We start from the raw sequence: 26,364 nt of genomic DNA, 5'->3' as shown, positions 1-26,364 counted from the left end.
GAATTTTACAAGTTTGAGATTCTTCAAGGCTGTCGTGGGACCCTGAAGCAAGGGACACCCTTTCTTAAAGTTCCCATACTATACCATTTAGATGTCCCATAGCGTGTTGGAAGTATGTTGTACAAAATCTAGCCTTGTCTGTTGCTTTAATGTTAATGAGCTATGAGATTTTTGTCACATGACCTTTTCCAGGGGTCTTAAACATGCAGCCCGTGGGCCAATGTGGCCCGCCGGACACTAGTTTGAGGCCCCCGCCTTGATATGAAAGTTTAATGTTAGTGCGGCCCACGCAAGTTTGATATGGATGCTGTATGGTATCATGTACCCAGAAAAAATTATTACGTTTGATTAATGTTCATGTTAAAGGTTAAATAACTGTTAATAGTTATCCTCCCTATCCGTGTGGAAGTGGTAAGTTTTTGGCTATTTAAGTTTAAAGGAAATAACTTGAAGGCTACCGTTTAGGTCGCTAGCGCTCTCGTTTGCGAGTTAGCATGTGTCTCAAGACCCTGCAGTTGCGCAATATGTTGTAAATAAAAAGAGTATAGATGTGACTATTGTCGTGTTTTGTCATGTCTACAGGGCTCTAATAATGCTTTGTTCATTTTAATCTGAAAAAAAATATTTGTCTACCCACCAACTATATGTGGTTTCTTAAGTTTTTATTTTTTGCCGTTTTATTATTATTATTATCTTTATTTATTACTGATTGATTTTCTTTATTCTTGATTTGTTTATTTATTTTTCATCTTATTTTGTGTAGAAAAATAAAAAGTAAGATATTTGAGAACAGTGGAATGTTTTATCAGAGCTTTTCTTGTAGAAAATTGGAACCAAAGCAAAGTTTTTTTTATTTTTTTTGTTTTTAATAAATGCGTTTTTTTTTTGGAAAACCTGATGCGGCCCAGTCTCACCCAGACCCGAGCTCCAGTGGCCCCCAAGTAAATTGAGTTTGAGACCCCTGGCCTAAACCATACAGTGATGTTCCCAAATTGTGAAGGGTACATCTGTATTAGCATGTTTTAGGACCCAACAGCTGCAGAAGAAATAGTCTTAAGTGAACCAAAACATCCAAACAAGATACAATACTACAACTTCCATGTGTATGTGCAACCTCCAAAGCAATTTGGAAGCGTCTTTTAAGGAGTCTGATCCCAGCATCGTGCACAGGCCTCCTGGTTTGGCTCCCAACATTGGCAAATAAACACACGCTGAGTCAGCTTTTTTTTTGGGAGTCCAAAAATCGTTAAGGCCTACCATTATATTCCACGGAAACATTGTCTCTCATCATGCGGCCTATAAATATATTGTCGGCTCATGCCAGAAAGACACACTACAGGTCAAAAGTCACACAAACGTGCCCTTTGTGACAGCGTTCCGTTCTTCTTTCAAGTCAAGACAGTATATCATTGTTTACAACGAGCGAGTTCACTGTCTTTCCATGCGTTCCTGCGTTCATTCCTTCCCTTTTTAATGGTGGCTGGCCAAGACTTTTTGCTGGGCCTCATGGACAGGACGTGAAGTGTGTGTGTGTTTGTGCATGGCGCACACATGTCGGCCAGCACGTGCGTTAGTCCGAAGAAGTTGATTATCCCACATGTCATTACACGAGACAGGAAACGAGGGCGCGCGCCAGCCAGCCAGCCAGCCAGCCGGCCAGCAGGGGCGTGTCTCCCAAAGAAGCAGGACTATAGCAATGGAAGTCCCGGCGAGAACCCATTAAATATAATAATAGTAATAATTATTGTTATTATAGTCTGCATCGGTGATGGACGAGTATGTAGTCAACCTGACCTGGCCTGCTGCTTGCTGACAGGATCTGTTGGTTAGGAGGCAGGCGGTTCGTGACATCATGTTACATAATGTACCCTGCCTTTTTTTTTTTTTTTTGAATGAAATTTGCGGCCGTTCACATCTTCAACTACGTTGTAGATCCTATTTAGTTTCTTTAACCCTTTTGTGACGTTCTGTGTTTGGTTTTCAAGCCATTTTGGAGAGGACGTTCACTTTTAAAACATTTAAAAGTGTAATATCCCTTTAGTAATATAACATTTTTGATGCCACATTTATCATATGATAAACTAATGCAGTCCTTAGTGTTAAGATTTGAATTTAAATGAATGTCTTTCAAGTTTTTATTCTTATATTTGTCCACCAGTTGGCAAAATTTTCCCATTCAAAGCATGCAGCAAAATGTTTTTCAGTGCCTTTTACTTTTTTCTGCAAGAGTGCCTTGCTACTGAAATGCAAAAAATTCTCTCTGTTGATGTTAGCTAATGGTGTGCATCTAAAAAAAATTATATAGTTATTTTTTTTTCCCCCAAAAAAACTACGGTGTTGGTCTGTGGTCCTTTAAAGGGTTAAAAGAATTACTTGATATATACTGTATGTACATAATGCATAAAATCATTGACCCATCTCATATAAGGGGTCTATAATAATAATAATAATAATAATAATTTAATACTCCTTTAAATGTATTCATTCATTCATTCATTTTCTACTGCTTTTCCTCACGAGGGCCGCGGGGGGTGCTGGAGCCTATCCCATCTGTCTTTGGGCGAGAGGCGGGGTACACCCTGGACTGGTCACCAGCCAATCACAGGGCACATATAGACAAACAACCATTCACACTCACTTTCATACCTATGGACAATTTGGAATCGCTAATTAACCTAGCATGTTTTTGGAATGTGGGAGGAAACCGGAGTAAAACCACGCATGTACGGGGAAAACGTGTAAAGGGTGGAATTGAACCCTGGTCTCCAAGCTGTGAGCCTTTAAATGTATTGTTTCTGAAATTTAGTATTTGATGTTTATATTAATATACATCTTTCAGGCTGAAGTATATTTTATTATATACTTGACGGCGGCCATGTTTCCCTAAAGCTGTATACCAAATTTTGTGGTGATTGGGCTAAACGCCCTAATGTTACAATGGGTGTTTTGGTAAAGCTGTATGAGAAATTTCAAGTCAATCATGTCCTGTATCGGTCAGAAATAAATAACAGTACAGGAAATTTGTCCTGTACGTGCAAGAAAAGCCATGAAAATAATCATGAGCATCTCATTTGAAGCCCATTTGGTGTAAACTTTTTAAACTTCCCATTTTTCCACGTGGTCTTTTTTTTTCTATGCTCTAAACTATTACCTGATTCCAGAAAGAGGCCCTCCATGCTCACTGTGTCTCTTTCTTCCCCTCATGTGGAATTTAGTCTGGTTTGTATCAACATGCAGAACAATGGAGCATATACGATGCTCCAAGTAAGCCCTCAAACTTTTTTTTTGATTAGCACGTGTTCATGCGGTTCACTCATCACCGTCTTTTGACTCTTGTGTTTACTCAACGTCTTTTATTCCCTGCTTGGGAATAGAAACAAACCCAGACCTCCTATAAAAGTTTCAATGTTCCTTTTTAGAATCCTTCACCACCAATTGTGATTATTGGTCGTCACGGTGAAGATTAAAAGGCCATGTGACAGCAAGGACTAAATCAGGAATGTGCGTCTATGTTGTTTTGGTTGGGATTGCCGTTGGTAGTATAGTGGGTTATAGTGGGTATAGTGGTTTAGTCTATAGTGGTTCATGGTGTTGACTCACTTCCTCATTGCCCAGCACAAGCCCAGTAGGCCCTAAATGGGGGGAAATGTTGGGTTAAAATATTTGGCAGGGGGGCTGGCATCAAACCGAATGACATACTTGCTCACAGTCAACAATTAATAATAATAAGAAGGAGAATACATAGTGCACAGTGCAAAGAAATGAAAACACAACACATCCATAGCAAGCTAACGCATCACATAAATCAACATGTAACCGCTCAACATAACACTTATTTCCAAATGCCCGCAAGGCATGCTGGGTAGTCCAGTTTGCATGTTCTCCCCGTGTTTGCGTGGGTTTTCTCCAGGTACTCCGGTTTCCTCCCACATTCCAAAAACATGCTAGGTTAATTGGCGACTCCAAATTGTCCATAGGTATGAATGTGAGTGTGAATGGTTGTTTGTCTATATGTGCCCTGTGATTGGCTGGCGACCAGTCCAGAGTGTACCCCCACCTCCCGCTCGAAGACAGCTGGGATAGGCTCCAGCATACCCGCAACCCTTGTGAGGATAAGCGGTAGAAAATGAATGAATGAATGACTATGAAAAATAATCAGGGCTTCATGGTGGACGAGTGATTAGGACGCAGGCCTCACAGCTAGGAAACCTGAGTTTGATTCCACCCTCGGCCATCTCTGTGTGGAGTTTGCATGTTCTCCCCGTGCATGCGTGGGTTTTCTCCGGGTACTCCGGTTTCCTCCCACATTCCAAAAACATGCTAGGTTAATTAGCGGCTCCAAATTGTCCATAGGTATGAATGTGAGTGTGAATGGTTGTACCCCCACCTCCCGCCCGAAGACAGCTGGGATAGGCTCCAGCACCCTCCGTGACCCTTGTGAGGATAAGATAAATTAATGAATGACTTGCACTGTTGGATTTTAATGTTATTTTAAATAGAACTTCAAAATGCAAAAAGAAGAAATAGGAATGAGTCAAAAATGTATTAGTTCATTAGCTGATCTAAAGTCAGACAGACCACATCCTTTAAATAAAATCTTGACAAAAATGTGGATTCAATATCATTTTCTGTCATTTTTTTGTTCACAATGCTGAGTTTCAACTGAGTCATTTTAAACTTCTTCAAAGATCCGGATCATTATAGAACAAAACAGTCAATTGGTAAACCCCCAAAAAAGTCACCGGCCCTGAGCAGGAGAATCCAATTGGCTGTCTGTAAAGACACGAGACAATCCTCAACCCAAATGAAGGTTGTTACTGGTGCGGTCCAATAACCATCAGAGAGAAGGGTTTTAAGAACAAAAACCATCTTGAAAGGCCTTGTCTCCTTTAATGCCACAAAATTGCCCGTTTGGAATTTGCACGAACACCAAACATGGGACATTTAAAGTTGGAAGGTTTTCTTCTCTGATGAGAAAAAAATGCAACCTTGACGGTCCTGATGGTTTCCAACGTTACTGGCATGACAAGGAGATCCCACCTGAGATGGTTTCCACATGGCACAGTGGAGCGGGGTGCTGTCGTGATCTGGGGTGCTATTTCCTTCAATGAAACAATGCAGCTTCAGGTTGTGCAGGGGTGTCAAACGGTGTATGGCTATGTGGAGATATTTCAGGGGGCATCCCTCATGACTGAAAGCCCTCATCTGTGTGGTAGTTTTTTCAACAGGACAACGCTGCAGTTCATATTGCCCGCCTAACAAAGGCCTTGTTCCAGAGGAATAACCTCACTCTTTTGGACTGTCCTGAGTTCCCCTGATCTAAATCCAATTGAGAACATTTCTGTTAAAGTAAAAACGAGGCTGTGCAGAAAGGCAGTTTGTGTGAAGGGCGTGCAAGGGTGTGCAAATAACAGAGGTAATTCTTATTGAGTGGATGGGGAACTGCCTAGGGACAGGGGATAAAGGAAGGAATAAATATGTAATTACACACATGTATTTATCCAAAAATAAAAAAAAAATTGCAAATTTTTGATAAAATTGAAATATTTAAAATTTTAGTTTTTATTTTTACATTCAATTATTATTATTATTGTTGTTGTTGTTGTTATTATTCATTTTCTACCGCTTATCCTCACAAGGGTCGCGGGGGTGCTGGAGCCTATCCCAGCTGTTTTCGGGTGAGAAAGGTTAAGTGTTATGTTAAACTCAAAATGTCACGAGTGGAAAATTGTGAAAAATATTATTATTAAAATTAATTCATTCATTCATTTTCTACCGCTTATCCTCACAAGGGTCGCGGGTGTGCTGGAGCCTATCCCAGCTGTCTTCAGGTGGGGTACACTCTGGACTGGTGGCCAGCCAATCACAGGGCACATATAGACAAACAACCATTCACACTCACATGCATACCTATGGACAATTTGGAGTCGCCAATTAACCTAGCATGTTTTTGGAATGTGGGAGGAAACCGGAGTACCCGGAGAAAACCCACGCATGCACGGGGAGAACATGCAAACTCCACACACAGATGGCTGAGGGTGGAATTGAACTCTGAGGCCTGCGCGCTAACCACTCATCCACCAAGCAGCCTATTATTATTATTATTGTTATCATAAAATAAAAATGCCATCATATAACATTGTACTTTTAATACTGTACTATCTTGTGATGCAAGTGTACCTGAAGTGTCCAGGGCGTGTCCAGCCTTTCATATTTAGGAATGATGCAGGGAAAGAAAAGGATGGAGGACAATGGATCAGACTAGGCTATCTGCTTTAGTCATCACTGCCTTTTTCATTCTTTTCCATCATATTATTGCTTTTCAGCACATCATCAGGCTCACCTGCCAGCTTGAGCCACGCAGGCAGAAATCTGTGTCAGGGAGGGCCAACCAAAAAACTTGACAAGGTCTCGTAAATGCACTGGGTTTAGTGCCAGTTTCCGTACGGCGGATCATATTGAAGCATCCAGGATTTTGTCCCCAATAAGCAACCCAAAAAGAAAAAAAAATCAGCAATAAGTGGAAAAGCAGTCACTAAATTCCCTCCCAGTATGTGACTCTGCCATGTTAGCACTGACTTTTGGTACTCTGTTTCTTTCATTCTTCTTTTGCTAACCAATGTCCTTACTTGGAGAGCTTAGGATTTGCAAAAAGACAAATTATTTTACTACAAAAAAAAAATCACGTGATAGCAGGTTTGAATTATTCATATTCATGTCTTAAATGGTTATTTAATCTTATTATGTCTACTATATTGGGTGATATGAGTGTAAAGGTGACTATAGGGGTGTTAGTCCATGTCTAGAGGGCTCTAATAATCTTTCAAACTGTATTTAGGAGCTTGTTAACAGGTTTGCTTTGCTATAACTGAAACTATGATAATTAATCTTGGACTCATGTATAATTTTGAATCACATCTCCACATTTGGCAACCCTTGACATGAGGAATATGTCGACCGACAACAGCAATAAAAGAGCCAAATGCTAATGAATGCTAATTAACGTTAGTACTATCTCTGCCCGACTTGATAGAGTATTTCCAGTAAATCTCTGAATATAATTTCTAAATTTTATATTAAAGAAGTATAATTTCTCTGAAATTTGCTGAGATGAAATGAATTATGGGAAGAAATTAAAATAGCTTTTTTTATTTTAAACTCATATTGGTACTTGTTTTGTATATTTCTTAGCTACATTTTTGGGTGTTAAGTCGCTGTGTGATGAATTTTGTGTTCTTTGTAAAATGACCATGAGTACTGACCTCCTGCAGGAACAGCCAACCTATGAAAATAAGTGTGACTTATAGTTCGGAAAATACAGTATTTCTTTTTAGTAAATGTAAGTTCCTTTTCGTCTGAAGTGTAGTATTAATATTTCCCCATTCTCCATCTCTACTGAACAATGGTGGCACACTGCTTTCATCTTATCTACTTTGTCCATTTATGTAGTTCACCGGAAAGACAAAAGTGTTCCGAAGGATTAGATTTTAGAAATAGAAGAAGTTTTTCAAGCTCTGACTTCTCCTTGGCACTATTGGTAATCTGATTATGAACCCCCATACACCATTACACCCCTGCTTTGCAGCATTTGCTTTATGATTGTCCGCTATGTCTGCTCCTCGTGTCCAAGTTTATGCTGACAGCTGATGAAACGTCGAGGGCGGCTGACAGGTCCAAAAATCCCAGCAGCAGTACCTGGACTCCTTCTCCTTCACAGTGACGTCAATGCTGATTACTTTAACAGTTGTTGTGGTTGCTGCTCAACGTCTCAAACATCGACACTGTTAAAAACCTCACACACACACACACACACACACATTCTCCTAGGTGAACAGCATGTTCATGCACACAGTCATTTTGATGTCCAATCCATCAAGTCATTGCAATACAAAATGTGAATACGCAAACAAATCCAAGTTATATTCGCTTCATGCACCAATGTGCTTTTCTTCATTTGTGCGTACATGCTGTGTACTTGTTGCCATTGTACTGTATGTCTAAGTAGTGAAAGACAAATAGATACATACATTTCCATGGGCTGAGATGACAGCAGATAGGATGCAAGACAAATCCGCAGTCATATAATGACTGAATTGAATGTTGTCATTTACATCATTCATTCATTCATTTTCTACCGCTTTTTCCTCACGAGGGTCGCGGGGGTGCAGGAGCCTATCCCAGCTGTCTTCGGGTGAGAGGCGGGGTATTGGACTGGTCGCCAGCCAATCACAGGGCACATATAGACAAACAACCATTCACACTCACATTCATACCTATGGACAATTTGGAGACCTAGCATGTTTTTGGAATGTGGGAGGAAACCGGAGTACCCGGAGAAAACCCACGCATGCACGGGGAGAACATGCAAACTCTACACAGAGATGCCCGAAGAACCCTGGTCTCCTAGCTGTGAGGTCTGCGCGCTAACCACTAGACCGCCGTGCCGCCCGTCATTTACATCAATGGTACCCAAACTTTTTGGACATACTGACCAACGCTCGTTCCCACAAGCCTCGAGCAATAAATTGCTATTTATTTCTTATGTGCAGGAATATCAAATTAAAAGCACAAAAGTATGAGCATCGATTTTGTTTTTTTAGAGAAAAGATTATAACATTACTATTTAATGTGTGTCATAACAGGCTAACATGAATAAAAGGGATAATTGGGATTTTTTTTTACATGAAGTTGTATGATATCCCCATAAGCAGTGAAGTCCGTCAATAGCGACTCACTCCCTACTTCGTGTCCTGGTCCGAGTTCTTGTCGGATTTTGGTGCTGTGGAAAGTAGTTCCAGCTAGTTGCTAGGAACTGTTAAGTAAAGAGTTTGGCTTCTCAAAATAATATGAGTTCAAAAGCATAATTCATTGCATCACTAAAATGCCTACGAGAAAAAATCTGCTGCACGGGTTATCGCGCAGGCCTCACAGCTAAGAGACCCGAGTTCGATTCCACCCTCAGGTCATTTCTGTGTGGAGTTTGCATGTTCTCCCCGTGCATTTGTGGGTTTTTTCTGGGTACTCCGGTTTCCTCCCACATTCCAAAAACATGCTAGGTTAATTGGCGACTCCAAATTGTCCATAGGTATGAATGTGAGTGTGAATGGTTGTTTGTCTATATGTGCCCTGTGATTGGCTAGCCACCAGTCCAGGGTGTACCCCGCCTTCCGCCTGAAAACAGCTGGGATAGACTCCAGCACCCCCTGGCTTTATTTAGAGCTTAATTTACAATACTGACATTTTGGCTGATGCTAAGCTAGTTTCTCACACTATCAGTCCCGACACTCTCTCGTGTGAAAACCAGAAATACTTGATAGAACTAAGTTTGTTATCCTGGCTCCTTCATGTTTTTCAACGAAAAAAAAAAAATCTTTTTGGTCTCGACATCTGATTCCTCAGTTTGATTAAGACAAATAAACCTGATGAATGATGTAAAGGCGACAGCCCAGAGATGTGGACTTATTTAGGACAGCCCAGCTCATCTCAGTAGGTGACATGGAAAATAATCAACCACTACGTAATGTCGGCACTGACACAGTTGATTGAAAGTTATGCAACAGACCTAAAAAAGAATCGGGCCACAATGAAAAAACTTAACACTAGGAGGAAAAAAGTAGTCGAATTACTATAATAAAGTTACCTATGGACAATTTATTCATTCATTCATTTTCTACCGCTTTTCCTCACAAGGGTCGCGGGGGTGCTGGAGCCTATCCCAGCTGTCTTCGGGCGAGAGGCGGGGTACACCCTGGACTGGTCGCCAGCCAATCACAGGGCACATATAGACAAACAACCATTCACACTCACATTCATACCTATGGACAATTTGGAGTCGCCAATTAACCTAGCATGTTTTTGGAATGTGGGAGGAAACCGGAATACCCGGAGAAAACCCACACATGGGGAGAACATGCAAACTCCACACAGAGATGGTCAAGGGTGAAATTGAACTCGGGTCTCCTCGCTAACCTGTGCAGCCCTGGCAACAACATGTTCAAAAATTGTACTGTACATAACAAGTCCATTATTTAGATTTAGTAATGATTTGGAGTTCATGAGAAAGTGGGCATGTACAGCACAGCAGCAACTGAAAAAATATAAGAGTGGTGAGGAGCAAAATGCTGAATCAGCTTTAATACTCCTGATGAGTTCACTATGAAAAACATATCAACAGCTGAGTAGTGCAACAAACCTTTTAATACCAATAATGGATTAGGTTTTATATTCACAATAAAGTGAGCCCATTATTCATTCACTCCTCTGGTAGTGTGAAAAGACGGCTACCTTGGGTATAAAATTAAAATTATGACAATTATGTCCTCTCTGACCACCACCAAACATTCATTCGCATTCACTGCTGCATATTGTTACTACCATGGACACACTTTGTGGTACTAAACATGTATATTCTGCCTATATTGCTCACTTTTAAGGTAATTGCGTGAAACCTGGCAAGGATTTGTGTGTTGTTTTTAAAAAGCCTTTATTTTGAAAATGAATACATGCCTACATTCTTTACCCTCACGATCCAATTTCCGTTACACAACAATTATGTTGCTTCTGAAGACACACTTCAGCATGAAAGACGTGGGGGGGGGGGGGGGGGGGGTGTCGTCACTGTGTACAAATCCGTCTAAACAGTTTATGTGCTAGGCTGCTGTGTTTCCTCCACCGTGACCCGTGTACAGTCAGCAAATGCCCCCTGCTCAAACACCCGCCAACCTTCCGTTCCTATCAAATAAAATGTGTTTCCCGTGTGTGTGTCAAAGTACTGCAAATCACATTAGCGTGGTGTAAATCTGCTGCTTTTGCTCTGCATTTCCAATTTGGATGCAAAACGTGGTGGAATCCTGGAAATCCCAGGAAGAATGCTTTTCATACATGAAGATCTTTGACTAGTGTTCCTGCAGCAGGTCCTTAAAAACAGAAGAGTCATATAGAGTTTCTTTGAATAGCGTTTTTGCAGAACATTCTGAGCACTCCTGTCATATAGTAGATCCTTAGAAACTGTTGTTGAGGATTTATTTATTTTGGTAATGGGAATGGTTTCATTTCATTTGATCATGCATCATGTTACAATTGAGGGCATGGCATAATCAAATCACAGTTCCACATGTCGAAAAGGAGTAGGAAGAAGCAAAGCTTATTAAATCCTACCCCTCCATCTGGTACTTTTACAATCAGTAACTGTTACATTTGTTCACTTCCTGCCTGTCTGATATAATTTTTAATTTTTTTTGGGGGGGGGGGGGTTGTATTGTGTATGAAATTATTAAAAATAAAAAATTCCACTTTTCCTATTTTTTGTATTTGTATGAAATTATTATTATTATTAAAATTACCTCAAATTAATTAATTGTAGCACAATAGCACAAGGTGATTTAAATTTTAAATTTTAAATTTTTTTAATTTTAAATTTACATCACCTGACGTGTGTTTGTGCTATTGTGTAATTGTGCTACAATTAATTAATTTGAGGTAATTTTAATAATAATAATTTCATACATAATACAAAAACATTGGAAAAGTGGAATTTTTTTATAATTTCATACACAATACACCCCCCCAAAAATAAATGAAAAATTTAAAATTTAAAATTTAAAATTTAAAATTTAAAATTTAAAATTTAAAATTTAAAATTTAAATCACCTGGCGTGTGTTTGTGCTATTGTGCAATTGTGCTACAATTAATTAACTTGAGGTTATGCGCTGAACAAATATGCACGTTAGCGCTCAATAAACATCAACAAACCTTACTTTTATGCATTCTTACAGTACCAGCATACATTTTTGCAGTAGGTTCTTACAAACATCAGACCACTGTCAAGTAGAGGATCTTTGACTGTCCTGTCTGAGGGTATCTTTCCTTAAAAACAGCACAAATGCATTCATGCTGTACGACACAATAGCCGACTGTTTAATGACACACCTCATTGAGTTCCTCTTGGATATTGTTATTGTTGAATATTGTAAAAACATCCAACACTGTCCAGAAAAGTCAGTGAGTTATCTCCCAAGGTCTTCACACGGTGGACTAGATATCATGCAGCATGTGGGAGGTGTTCTCCATGGCCCAGCACCGTAATGACCATGTTAGCGCTTGATTGTGTTTAATTTGATACATTTTATCCAGCAGCCATTGTTACATAACACCAGCAACAGGGAGCTGCCTTGAAGGTCATGTGGAGAAATGTGCTGCAGGTGTTAAAAAGCAACTATTCCCTTCCTGACAGAAAGCAGCCAGCATCTAATTAGCTCTGGAAAAAAAAGGGAAGTTCTCAACTCTCGCTTTTTCTCTTTTTTATGATTCCTCACTGTGTTTCCCATTAAAATAGTTTCCAGTAAGAATACATTGAAAAGCTTCAGGTAATACCTGCTGGAACTCCAGGCACCACTTCTGCTATTGTTCTTCACAGAAAGACACTTTAGCCCTGCTTTGTCCACCGTGACGGATCAGTTTACATGCGGGGTGAAAGTCAAACAACAAAAAGACTGATTGGCTGTGACGAGGTCTCTCATGTGTATTTTGACTAATACAGATATCATCAAGGTCGGATAATCATTAGACAAATGGTCAATGACTTAAGGACAATTAGTGGCTCAGTCCAACGACATTTTTCTTGATTGCAGATGTTTTTTTTCTACCGATATTTTACAGACATGTGCTTATCATTCCCCTAACAGTGTGTACCAAATTTGATGGTGATTTGGCTAAACGCCCTAAAGTTACAGTGAGTGTATTGTACAAGCATTGAGCTGTGTGAGAAATTTCAAGTCAGTTCGACTCATGAGGTTAAATAACAGCGCCACTAGAAAAATAATAGCACAGGCATTTAAGCAAAAAGAGGCGATGATTCAACTCTCCACTGATGCATTTCACTTCAGAGCAATTTTAAGACATAAAAACAGCCACAAGGTGGCAGAAGTGCATTTGATAAGAGCTCGACCGGAATCATGTGAGCAGAAAAATCATACATCAAATCATACAAATCATAGAAATAGGTGTGTCCAGTGATGCCGCCCCCAACAGGAAATTAGGGATCTTAGAGAGATGTAAACAAAGGTGAAATGACAAATCAAACTAGATATAATAATTAATATTATAATTAAAGTCACTACTAATTATGAGTTGAATAATCTTGAAATTTATTGTAATGAACTTAAAATATTAAGTAAAATAATTTCTAAAAATCATTGACATTACAAACAATTATGAGTTCAATAAACTTGAAATTTATTGTAATGAACTTAAAATATTAAGTAAAATAATTTTTAAAAATCATTCACATTACAAACAATTATGAGTTGAATAAACTTGAAATTTATTGTAATGAACTTAAAATATTAAGTAAAATATTTTTTTTAAATCATTGACATTACAAACAATTATGAGTTGAATAAACTTGAAATTCACTGTAATGAACTTAAAATATTAAGTAAAATAATTTTTAAAAATCATTGACATTACAAACAATTATGAGTTCAATAAACTTGAAATGTATTGTAATGAACTTAAAATATTAAGTACAATAATTAATCAAAACAATTGACTTTACAAACAATTGTAAGTTAAATCAACTTGATGTTTATTCTAATGAATTTAAGATATTAAGTTTAATGGTGGTGTGACGCAATTTATATTATGTGAATTATTTTAAGTTAAAAGATTTTGGCTTTTAGTGCATTGTACTTAAAATACCAAGTTCAGTACCTTTAAGGTCTTAATTTGAACTCACTCAAGTTTCCTTCATTTTCATTTACTTTTTTAGGGCAACTGGTTTCCTCAAATTTTTTAAGTAAATTCAACTTATCCGGGTACTTTTCGCTTTGAGTTGGACCTTCTGGAACTGATTAATGACACTAACCAAGGTTCCACTGTGCAGCTTTTATACTCATTAGAAGATTTAATGCCAGATATGTAAAGTTTGGTGTGACATCTGAAACTTACATTTCTGTTAAAATACGACACCTCGACTATCGTAATGTTGATCCAGCAGGCCACTGTACACTCCTCTTTTTTTTTACCCACAAAGGGAGCCTCACACTGGGGGCTGTGTAGACTTTGACCATAAAATCTTATATCTTTTACTTCCATGTATTAGACTCAGTATGGTTGACTTATGTCTTATTAATGGGACCATGCAATAGTTAATTATTCAGAGACCGATTATGCATTTTAAATTATTGTGTGCATAAATTATTATTTAGCTTTTTTTTTGTTTGTGGACTTTTTATTTTATTGTAGAATGTTAACCCAATAAATGCTGCTGAGACTAGCGGTTCTAGCGAGGTGTCAAGTTAGTAGTTCTTTGTGTTAGCAGCTACAGCAACAATATCGCTGTGGCTTGGTTGATGTATGAGTCAGTTATGTAAATGGAACACTGTTGCTGTTTTTTGGGGTTTTTTTGTGAGGTCAAAATAGGTATTTCCCCTTTAAGACTGATTTTCGTAAACATTGGAGCACTTTTGACATCTTTTCACTGAAGTTTTGGTTCCTGGCGGGTTTGTGCATGCAGCCGTTTGTGGTGAAAGTAGTCCAGATCACCAGAACATCAACACAATTTGCAGCCATCAAGAGAATACGGTGAAAAAACAGCTTGTAAATAAACGTCAGGACATTTTTTTAATGTCCACAGCAATGCTGGACACAGTTTAACCTATTCTCATCTTGAAATCTCCCTCAGAGGACAATTCAGATTAGAAATGATGCACGACATCTTATACTTCTGTCCTTTAGCCGTGCTCGCTGCCAAAGGGGCTTTACTCTTGTCGCTTACGAGGCCCGGCGGCTTTGTGAGGATGATTTATATGTCGCAGATGTCTTTCCTGTTGGGATGCTTAGTGTGTGCGATGATAGTAAGACAGCTTCCCAACAAATTTAGCAGGGGAAAAACACTCAAGGGCCAATGATGGCACAGTTAATGTCAAAGAAGGTCTGATAAAGAAAGCCATGATGAGTCAGAGAGGGACTCCACCTTGTCTCAGTGACTCATGTCCTCATAAGATAGAAGACAACATTGCGGCCAATGGACATCAATTATCAGTTGGGATTGTCCTCCTGTGACCCTACGTCCACATGTTTGGACATTATATCTGGGATTAAGAAAAAAAACAGGCTGTAGCGTTCCCCACGACAACACACAAAGGTTGGTTCTTTGAAACATCGTTGCCTTCACGCTGCGAGAACTGCATTAAACCAAATACAAACGGTACATGTCACAAAATAATTTTGTCATATCAAACATATGCAAATGAAGCTCAACAACGTTAAAGATTAATTAACAACTTGTAAAAATATACCTTGTTGGCTGCTGGTCCATGTAAACAACGTGCTGTGCCTTCACAACTTCCTCCTCTAGTCCTTCAGTTAATACTGTCGCAGCCACTTAGCAGCACAAAAACAAGAAACTTTAGTTCCGCCATGGAAACAACGAAAACATACACAATAAATTCATTAACCTGTAAATTATTTATTAGCTCATTATCATAATTTAACACATTTTAACCTGTTTTTTTAAGCTTCAATGAAATAAATAATTTATTCACTAAATTAATCAACTGATTTTCTGTAACATGTAACGGTGTTGGAAAGACAACAAATTAAAAAAGTTAATGTTTTAACAATCCATATTGTCACTGCCTTGTGAGATTAATTAATTATGATCTGTAATTAATTGATCAAACTCAACTCTTTTTAAATCTCACCTAAAAATGCTGAAAAAAGCCCTCAGCTTGAGGCATTTTCATTTAAATGACATTCAAATTCAATTATCATTGCAGATCAAAATACTAAAAAAAAATACTATATAAAAGACTATAATATACTATGTTTATCCGTCTGTAGTTCATCGCTATCCACTTGGCAAGAACATTCGTCAGCCTGCTCATAGGACGGGTATTCTCCTCGTCATATCATCATATGCTAACGTTTTTGCTAACGTTAGCTGTGGCTGCACTCGTGACTCCATTGCCAACTTTTCATTAAGAAAATTAGCTATTGGCTGTCCTAGAAGTCGTTACAATTACCACAATGATGCCATCGTCTATTTGCATATCATTTGCATATGTCGATGTAAAATGTTGTAGAGAAAAAGTATAATCTCCTAGCATAGACATAAAAAGTGAGTAAAAAAACACAATAATTACATTTAAAATGACAAATAAAATTGATTCTTGGTTTGTAAATGAAAAATAATAAACAGAAAATAATAATATAATATTTTATCTCAAAGTTCTCCCATCACAAGTTGGCAATTTAGAATTTCACAACATCAGAAAAAGTACTTGCTGCTTTTGAGAAAATATGTCATCAAGGGGGGGTTAATCCACCAATTTTTTGGCCAACCTGTCATATTTTTTTGTAATTGTTTGTCTGATTTTTCTGAGTAATATCTTCCAATCACAGCAATTAAAAGCCCAGTTGCTAGATGTGCTGACATGTTTGAGCAGCTAGTGTTTTTGGGAGGTTCAGTCATGTGCTGGCATCATGGAGGCTTTTGGACGGTTTTCCACAAGAGCTGTCTAGTTTTGACATTTTTTTTCTCTGAAATGAAGCAAGCTACCGACCATGCAGCTGCTAGATAACAATTTAGGAACACGTGAAACCCTGCAGGAGGTTGTTTTCGTCTCTATCTCTATCTGCAGTCAAAACCCTGGACTAGATTCAGACTACTTTGACAGCACCGGCGAGTACATCAGCGAGTTAGATCTTGGAGTGGTCTATGGTGGTGATTGTTATGTTTGACAAAACCAACAAAGACTGATAACTTCTGATGGTGGAGCGGTGATGTCATTTCATAGAGCATGCAGCGTACAAAAAGGGGAAAAAAGATGGTTACATAATAGTCTGCTCCGTTAATAAGAACAGTGTTCAAGGTTGTAGAGGACAGGACTAATATGGACACAAGTCAAAGAGGCTTATGGAATAACAGCTATAATAATAATAATAATAGTAATGGCTCCCAACTTATTACTCTCCTGCATTTTAAAACATCAGCAACACAACACAAATTTGAACACAAACGTTTTTCCCACAGCACATCATGGAAATGCAGGTAATCCCTTGCAGGTTCGCCATCGTAAAAGCATCATGAAAGGTGCAGGTAATATATTCAGTAACTCTTTATGACAGTCATACTAGTGTAAAAAAAAACAGTTAACCCGCTAAACTAAAAACAAACATAAACTATAAACTAAAAACAATACAACGCTGTGAGATGACAAATGAAGGCGGACCAAAGGTCACCTCACGCAAATGTAAAAAGAAGCTAACCACTGTGAAAACAAGCAGTGTAACTTAATCAATGCAGGCCATTTTTCAAAAGCCGTCCCTCTTTCTTTTTGGATGATTTTGACTGATTTTGATTAAAAAAGAGAGAAGAAAGGCTTATTGAGAAAAGATATATTTCAGCCATATATATTTAGCCAAAATGTCGAAACAACGACGCCACAACATAAACAACACAAAAAAATTGTAGTTTTACATTAAAATGTTTTTTTTAACAAATATAACTACAACAACTATCATATTTTCCGGACTATAAGTCGCACTTTTTTCTTAGGTTGGCTGTTCCTGCAACTTATACTCCAGAGCGACTTATAAATGAAAAAACTGTTTATGTTACATAAACACTGGACAACTTTTCTGTTCATGTTTATTTTTTTTTGTTGCTAAATAACCATTGTGTTAGCATATCTTACATCTATTCAGCCTGTTCTCTATTCTTTTATTGTTAGAACTTGCCTTCCAAGAGGACATAATGTCTGTTTTGGTCAAGTAGTTTGTAAAATATATTACCCGCAGAAAATGCGACGTATACTCCAGTGCAACTTATGTATGTTTTTTTCTACCGAATTATGCATTTTTGGTCTTGTGCGACTTATACTCTGGAGCGACTTATAGTCCAGAAAATATGGTAGTTACAATTTTCACATTTGCAACTGAACAGTGTGTGTGCACGTGTGCATTAAAATTTCCCTTCGAAATGCCATTTCACTTCAGGCAGAGGTCTTATAAAATTTCATTTCTGCCACCTTATGGTTGCTTTTTCTACTTAAAACTGCATCAAACATGCCCTCTTCTATTGTAGACCTCTTTGTGTCTGGCGCAAAAACAACTTGAAAGCTTTATAAATATGTCTTTTGTAGCAAATGACTTAATGACATGTTACAAAGGTAGATTGCGGGGGTTGGACATATCGTGAATACGCCTAATGTCATCCATACAACTGTAAAAATAAGTTAACCTCTGCTAATCATAAGACGCAAAAGCACAAAGTACAAGGCCATGTTGCTGATGCGCCTCTTGCGTCTCATTTTCAACATGAACTGCCATGCAAGTGCAATGAGGTTTAATCATAAAACGTATAAACAACAAAAAAGTTTAATGACATTTTGAAACATTCTTAATTGTCACTCAAGTGTAAAAATAATCGAACCACTGCTACTTATCAGAGGCAAAAACAATAAAACAGTAAGACGCAATGAAAAAGTGCCTTTCCCTTCATGTGGTTCATTCAATTTTTAACATTCTTAATTGTCTTGCAAGTGTAAAAAGAAGTTAACCACCACTACTTATAAAACCTAGAGTGTCAAACAGGAAGCCAAAACTCAAAAGTGACTTTAGGTTGCGAGCCAAACAAGACTACCGTGTGAACATTTGGACAAAGCATCTCCGTACCTTTAGTGTAGTCTGAGACGCTGTTACATAACATGGAGCAGGAACAGACGGGTCAAACCCACATTGTGCTTCCTCCTTCTGCTCCTCACGGGACAAGGTAATTTCTGGGCCTCACAGACGCAATAAAAGAGCATCTGAGAATCATTGCAAGGAGTGGACGTAGCCACCATGACATCACCCACAGCTTTGTGTGCTTTGGCACTAGCGTGCCGAGACCTCCAGTATTATTCTTATTTTATATTTAATGTCGATGAAGGGCTATGCTAGCGCTAGTCAAAGAGGAGCGTGCTGACGTTTTTGACAGTACAATAAGCAGCTATGGCCCTTCTATGGTGCCTAGGGACCCGTCCTAGGCTGACCACTGGACACCATCGAGAAGGATTGACTGACACCCATAATGACCGATTCTTCTCACCACCTGCATGACACAGTGGAGGCCCTCAGCAGCTCCTTACATCAGCAGGGCAGGGAGGAGTGCTCCCACATGTCATTCCGACATAAATCTTTATAACACCTCACTGTAAATAATCTGTATAAAAAGGAAAGTTGTTGCTGCATTCATTCATTTTCTACCGCATATCCTCATAAGGGTCATGCTGGAGCCTATCCCAGCTGTCTGCAAGCAAGAGGCGGGGTACACCCTGGACTGGTCGCCAGCCAATTACAGGGCACATATAGACAAACAACCATTCACACTCACATTCATACCTATGGACAATTTGGAGTCGCCCAATTAACCTAGCATGTTTTTGGAATGTGGGAAGAAACCCGGAGAAAACTCCAAACGCCACACAGAGATGCACGAGGGTGGAATCGAACCCATGTTAAATGTCAAAGTACCCACCCCTAATCACAGGAGTGCTCTGCGTTTTTAGGTCCCTGCTTCAAAAACACTAGTTTATTGGGCCGTTTTTCGCTAACTTTCAGTGTGTATTTACATAAGTGAGGGGCTTATAGAATACAGGGTATGCCGGAGCCTATCCCAGCTGTCTTCAAGCAAGAGGCAGGGTACACCCTTGGTGTAACCCATGTCTTGCCACCACCCTAATCAGGAGCAGCCATATGACTTGGTCAGCTGACGGTAGGTCCCCTCCTGATTGGCTGTCTGTGCTGCAAGGAAGCACTAAAGGGCCAGCAGGTGCAGATAATCAGCGGCTCCTGCTGTGGTTGATCAACAAGCTGCATGCTCACAACCCTGTTTGATACCCATACCTACAGAATACAACTTTGCGGTAAGCCTTTCCATTTCACTGGCCATGTCTGCGGCCGCTACATCTGTATGTATATATTTCAACTGCTAAACTCATTGCTAGACAGTAAAGTGGGATGAATACCACAAGTGAACTTTTACTGAGATTAATAGGATGGCCATCTTGAATTGGATGTATAAGAGTTGGATTATTTACCGGTAAATTTTGTAAAGTGGACTGACATGTTAACACCTGTTTCTGGCCGGTGCAGGTCAGGTTTTTTTTTTAGGCGGCTTTGGTGCTACCCCCAGCAAAGGAAGCCTCGGCAGCGAACGGGTAGGACTGTCTTTCCTTTTGACTCTGTGGACTCAAGGATCGAGGATCTAGAGTGGCGTTCCTAAAGCCACCATTATCCCAGAGACTCGTAAAACTACTATACCAGCTACTTGACCAATATTGCTGTGATCCTTTTTTTTTGTGGAAATTTACTTTTGTTTGTCATTTTGTTCACAATATGATTTCACTGCAAGCACCTGTTTCCGTGTCTCATTCACACCAGTTCAGACTCCAAAGAACCATTCTTCTGTGGTGTTTAGTCAGAACCCTAAAATCCCCCCGCGCTACACTGGACTGGTCGCCAGCCAATCACAGGGCACATATAGACAAACAACCATTCACACTCACATTCATACCTATGGACAATTTGGGGTCGCCAATTAACCTAGCATGTTTTTGGAATGCGGGAGGAAACCTGGAGAAAACTCCAAACACCACACAGAGATGCACGAGGGTGGAATCGAACCCATGTTAAATGTCAAAGTACCCACCCCTAATCACAGAAGTGGTCTGCGTTTTTAGGACCCTGCTTCAAAAACACTAGTTTGTTGGGGTGTTTTTTTTTGCTAACTTTCAGTGCGTATTTACATAAGTGAGGGGCTTATAGAATACAATACATAAAACATAGGATAAATAACAATGGTGTACATGAGGAAGGGAGCGAGGGTTGTGCTTTGTCGGCAGATATGTCACTAAATGACAAAAAATAAAACAAGATAGTGATCAATAATAGTAATCATGATTGTTATGACACACCAAAATCAACATTTTCAGCACTGACAGCAGTTTGCTAGTTTTGACCCTACTTGTTGAGTATAAAGTGTCCATTATCTGACTGGAATCTTTCCCGACTAATGTCCCAACTCTAAAAGAATCCCTTAATAATATCTGAAATACATAAATACATACAACCAACAAAAAATAATAATTTTTGATTGAATTTCCACTCGCAGTGACAGGTTTTCACCACTGGGGAAGGGCGGGAATTATTTGTAACGCTAATATAAATTAAATCTAAAAGATGAAACACTCTTAATGCTCTCTTGCTAACGTACATGCTAACAATCTTAAAGTAATCATTCAGACTTACGTATTTGTTTATGATACACAAAGCAACAACTTGCCGCTGTGTCCTTCGTGCTGCGGTCTCCTCGTGCTGTGAGGCATTCAGACGCACTCGTAATTTTGAGCGTTAGGCGCTAATTGTTTTTCATTTGTTTTCACGTACCCCTAAATAACAGTAGCGCTGTGACGTTTTTAAGGATGAACTGTATGGCTTGAGTTATGTGCTTTTTAGGAATCTGCCTTCAAATTTAGTTAGTCTGTCCCAAGTTTTGAAGTGAACATGTGTCTGATGTCGTTTAAGGTCCAGATTGGAAAGGACTGTTATATACCGTTGGGAGGACAAAAGTCAATTGTTGAAATATGCGTATGGAAACGTGATCTGCTGCATATGGATTGGATGCACTTGGAATAAACCAAGTGGTGCGAAACGTGGCCGCCCTGATTGTGAAGTATGATGAAGCTTCCATTGTTGCAGATTAGCAGTGCTTCTCTTTTGGGAGGCGCTCAGCCAAACACCGACTTAAAGCGAACCACGCTGATATTTGTGGGAGGCTGCAGGCCAGCAGTAAGTTACTCCTGACAGTCGTATGGGAACCAGATGGTCTTTTGCCCAAACAAATCCCCCAAAGTCTATGTAATCAAGAGCCTGCGCTTTACACACGGAGCTGTCAAATGACAATAAACAACCCCGTCTTGTATGCGTTAGCACGCGTATTACAACACGATGCATCAATGCTAGCATGTAGTAAAGAATGTCTACTTTCGAGGCTGCGCTATGGCAGGGTGTCCACATTTTTACACTAATAAAATCGATTGAAATGGAATATGCTAGGAGGTTACATAGATGCCGCTACAATATTAATTCATTCATTTTCTACCGCTTATCCTCACAAGGGTCGCAGGGGGTGCTGGAGCCTATCCCAACTGTCTTCGGGCGAGAGGCGGGGTACACCCTGGACTGGTCGCCAGCCAATCACAGGGCACATATAGACAAACAACCATTCACACTCACATTCATACCTATGGACCATTTGGAGTCGCCAATTAATCTAGCGTGTTTTTGGAATGTGGGAGGAAACCGGAGTACCCGGAGAACATGCAAACTCCAGAGATGGCCGAGAGTGGAATTGAACTTGGGTCTCCTAGCTGTGAGGCCTGCGTACTAACCAGACAACCGCCGTGCAGCCCATTATCCATCCATCCATTCATTTTCTGTACCGCTTATCCTCACAAGGGTCGCGGGCATGCTGGCGCCTATCCCAGCTGTCTTCGGGGGGAGATGGGGTACACCCTGGACTGGTGGCCAGCCAATCACAGGGCACATATAGACAAACAACCATTCACACTCACATTCATACCTATGGACAATTTAGAGTCGTCAATTAACCTAGCATGTTTTTGGAATGTGGGAGGAAACCAGAGTACTCATGTATGCACGGGGAGAACATGCAAACTCCACACAGAGATCGCCAAGGCTGGAATTGAACTTGGGTCTCCTAGCCGTGAGGCCCTACAATAAATATACTGTAGCATATTATTATTGCATTTCAAATTTTTATCCTTACATTATGGATTTTTGCTTTTAGAATGACCTACAGGGCATTCATTCATTCATTTTCTACCCCTTATCCTCATGAGGGTTTCAGGGGTGCTGGAGCCTATCCCAGCTGTCTTTGGGCGAGAGGCGGGGTACACCCTGGACTGGTTGCCAGCCAATCACAGGGCACATATAGACAAACAACCATTCACACTCACATTCATACCTATGGACAATTTGGAGTCGCCAATTAACCTAGCATGTTTTTGGAATGTGGGAGGAAACCGGAGTACTCATGCATGCACGGGGAGAACATGCAAACTCCACACAGAGATGGCCAAGGGTGGAATTGAACTTGGGTCTCCTAGCTGTGAGGCCCTACAATATATAACCGTAACATTATTATTATTGCATTTCAAGTTTTTATCCTTACATTATGGATTTTTGCTTTTAGAATGACCTACAGGGCAATTTAAAAAAACAAAAAAAAAACCCTGCATGACGCACAAAGCCCCCGGGCCGGACTTTGGGTTCCCCTGATCTGTGCTAAGCGTGCATGTGTGCGCATGCACCAGGTGGATTATGGAATGTTGTGGAAAGTTGTAAAGGCCCCATTTGGAGAAAAGACACTTCATGCGACTGTGGCATTTTTGAAAAGCGTCTTACATTTTTTCCAGTGTGTCCGCTGCTGAAGTCACCTGCTTCCAATTAGACCTGGATGTCTCCTTAATCACATCCAGACCGGGCCTCTCAATCATGTCAAGGACCAGAAGCAAAACGCCAAAAAAAGAAAAGACAGAATATACCTTAAATGGTGGAATGGTTTCAAATCTTTACAGCTTTGTCAAGTGCCAAAAAATGATTTTTTTTTTTTGCGTTTGACCTCAATTGACCTTTTTTCACAAAAAGCTCCATCTTCAGTGTGTGCTCACCAGCCTAAAAAACCCTAAATCATCTTCATTTTCCATTTCATTATCATTTTATTTCATTCATCCATTGAAGAAAAAAAAAAACACAATCACTGTCCAATGTTGAATAAATGAAAGGAGCAGAAGAAGATGGCTTATGGCTCGTTTTTAGTGGCTTTTGGTCTGCATCTGGCAACCTTTGTACAAACGGTTGTTTGTTGAGGGCCACAATGCATGCCAACTCAATGCAATTTTCCAAACAATATACACATATGTTTATATTATATCTTTTATAAATATGTATATAACGTTTGGGGTGTTGGGTCTTTGGAGCTTCCGGTGTTTTTATGTACGTGGGCGTGGGGTCACTAAATCCTATGTTACAGGATGCACGTGTGTGCTTTATTTACAGTATGTGCTCATAAATCATTTAATAAGAATCTCCTAAATCATGAGTTTTATAACGCAGTTAACTAGAGTGTGCAAAGACAAGAGGAGATGGGGGGAGTAGGGTGGGGGGGTGGAGTCGCTGCAGGCTTATTGAGATGTCCACTCCATCTCCACACAGGCTCAAAGCTGTAATTACTGTCAGTGGAGCACAACCACAAAATCCACATCATCCTTTATGATGCTGCATATTTTGTGTAGGCCCGCCTGTTGCCATGGATACATCGCTCTCCATTTTGAAATCTCAAAGCTGCCCCTTTTTTTGAGCGCTTGTCAATGGCTGAATGAAAAATGGACGTTGGAGATTGATGAGGCCTTCAGTGAAGTTGATGTATGCGTCTAATCCTGCGGTCGCACTCCAATTGGAGTCCTCGCTGGGAGCGCCAGGAAGATTTAACTTAGCTCATCCACTTCACAAACGTTCTCACTGACACCTTCTATACCTAAAACAAGCCACAGTGACTGACCAATGACAAAGCAGAATACAACAAATCATTTAGATGGGTGTAGAGATACAGATACAGGTGTACTGCTCATCCCTATTTTCTAAAGCTTTGGGACTCCAGCAAACCACAGGGGGAGCCATTATCCACAAATGGAGAAAACATAGAACAGTGGTTAACTGTCCAGTAAATATTTTTCATCAAATTAATCACAGGTTTCAAATTAATCACCAATTTCAGTTGTTGGAAATCTGAGTTTTTTGTACTGAATATATACACATTATTGCAATGGGAGGGATCATAGAATTTTACAAATAATTAAAAAACTTAAAACTTCCAACTTAAATCAAAACAGGAATGCAAGAGTCTACCTAGCAACAGTCTATCAGGAGAGAGAGATTATTCATTCATTCATTCATTTTCTACCGCTTATCCTCACAAGGGTCACGGGGGTGCTGTAGCCTATCCCAGCTGTCTTCGGGCAAGAGGCGGGGTACACCCTGGACTGGTCGCCAGCCAATCACAGCGCACATATAGACAAACAACCATTCACACTCACATTCATACCTATGGACAATTTGGAGTCGCCAATTAACCTAGCATGTTTTTGGAATGTGGGAGGAAACCGGAGTACCCGGAGAAAACCCACGCATGCACGGGGAGAACATGCAAACTCCACACAGAGATAGCCGAGGGTGGAATTGAACTTGGGTCTCCTAGCTGTGAGGCATGTGTTCGAACCACTCGACGGCCGTGCAGCCCATCATCATACTCATACTAGTAAATACTTTACTCACGTTCCCCTAAAGGTGAGTGTGTGAGAAATTTCAAGTCAATCTGACTTATACAATGAAACTTTGGGCTTTAACAACACTGGCACTATGTGGTATATGTGTCCGGGTCTTACAGAGATTATATTATATTATATTTTGATTGACAGTTTATTTGGCTGGTTAGGTAGTTAGCATTTTAAAAATTCCCGTTTGTGTGGAATTCATTGTGTGTTGAAGCAGTAAAACCAAAACGGTGCGCACTACTTGGTTTCAACCAAAAGAGGCACTGTTGAGCCAGATTGCTTGCCAACAGGGTCATGTGCCACACGTGTGCGTGCATGCATGTGACGTACACAGATTAGCATCACAGTCACGGTCGCAGGTGCGGCGTTAAATCCGCATTTGTGAGGCTAAGCTTCTTGTGGGATTCAGGCGCTAATCACCTAGCAAGGATGGATACGGCCAAAGAGTAACATAGAAAGTCTGATCTTGTACAAATCATTTTATTCCACGCATGACATGACATTTGAACAGCTGCACAGTATGGAAACACACGTGGTGAGAGAGTATAAAAAAAAATTATTAAGATTATTAAGATTAAGATATGCCTTTATTCGTCCCTCAGTGGGGAAATTTGTATTGCACAGCAGCAAGAATGTGGCTATATACGCTATATATGTGGCTATATAATAGAACATCAGTCATATGCATCCTAAAGTAGTACTAATATTCAAATAAATATATTTACATGACAAAGCCTGTGCTTGGTAGACATTTCATGTTGAAAGAAACTCCTATTAAATGTGCAGTGGAACCTCTAAATCTGGTCGATTTATTGGGATTGAAACAGATTCCAAAGGACATTATCAGCATATATTTCAGTCATACAAATGGAAATATGTGTGTGTGCTATATATATTTATTATTAGGTCTTTATATATAATATATATACTGTGTGTATATATATATATATATATATATATATA

At 39.6% G+C, this 26,364-nt stretch overlaps 1 long non-coding RNA gene across 1 annotated transcript; it reads right to left on the bottom strand.

Moving 5' to 3' along the window:
- Positions 1–13,618: 13,618 nt before the first annotated feature.
- On the bottom strand, positions 13,619–21,580 carry LOC131135459 (uncharacterized). The gene is made up of 3 exons (XR_009131596.1): positions 21,296–21,580; positions 15,301–15,385; positions 13,619–15,186 (listed from the first exon to the last, which is right to left on the bottom strand). It is a non-coding gene; the product is annotated as an uncharacterized LOC131135459 (long non-coding RNA).
- Positions 21,581–26,364: the final 4,784 nt, after the last annotated feature.

This window comes from Doryrhamphus excisus, chromosome 9 (assembly GCF_030265055.1).
Source record: "Doryrhamphus excisus isolate RoL2022-K1 chromosome 9, RoL_Dexc_1.0, whole genome shotgun sequence".
Classification (NCBI taxonomy): Eukaryota; Metazoa; Chordata; class Actinopteri; order Syngnathiformes; family Syngnathidae; genus Doryrhamphus; species Doryrhamphus excisus.
Note: the sequence above shows the minus strand (reverse complement) of the source record. Positions and strands in the feature narration are given on the sequence as shown.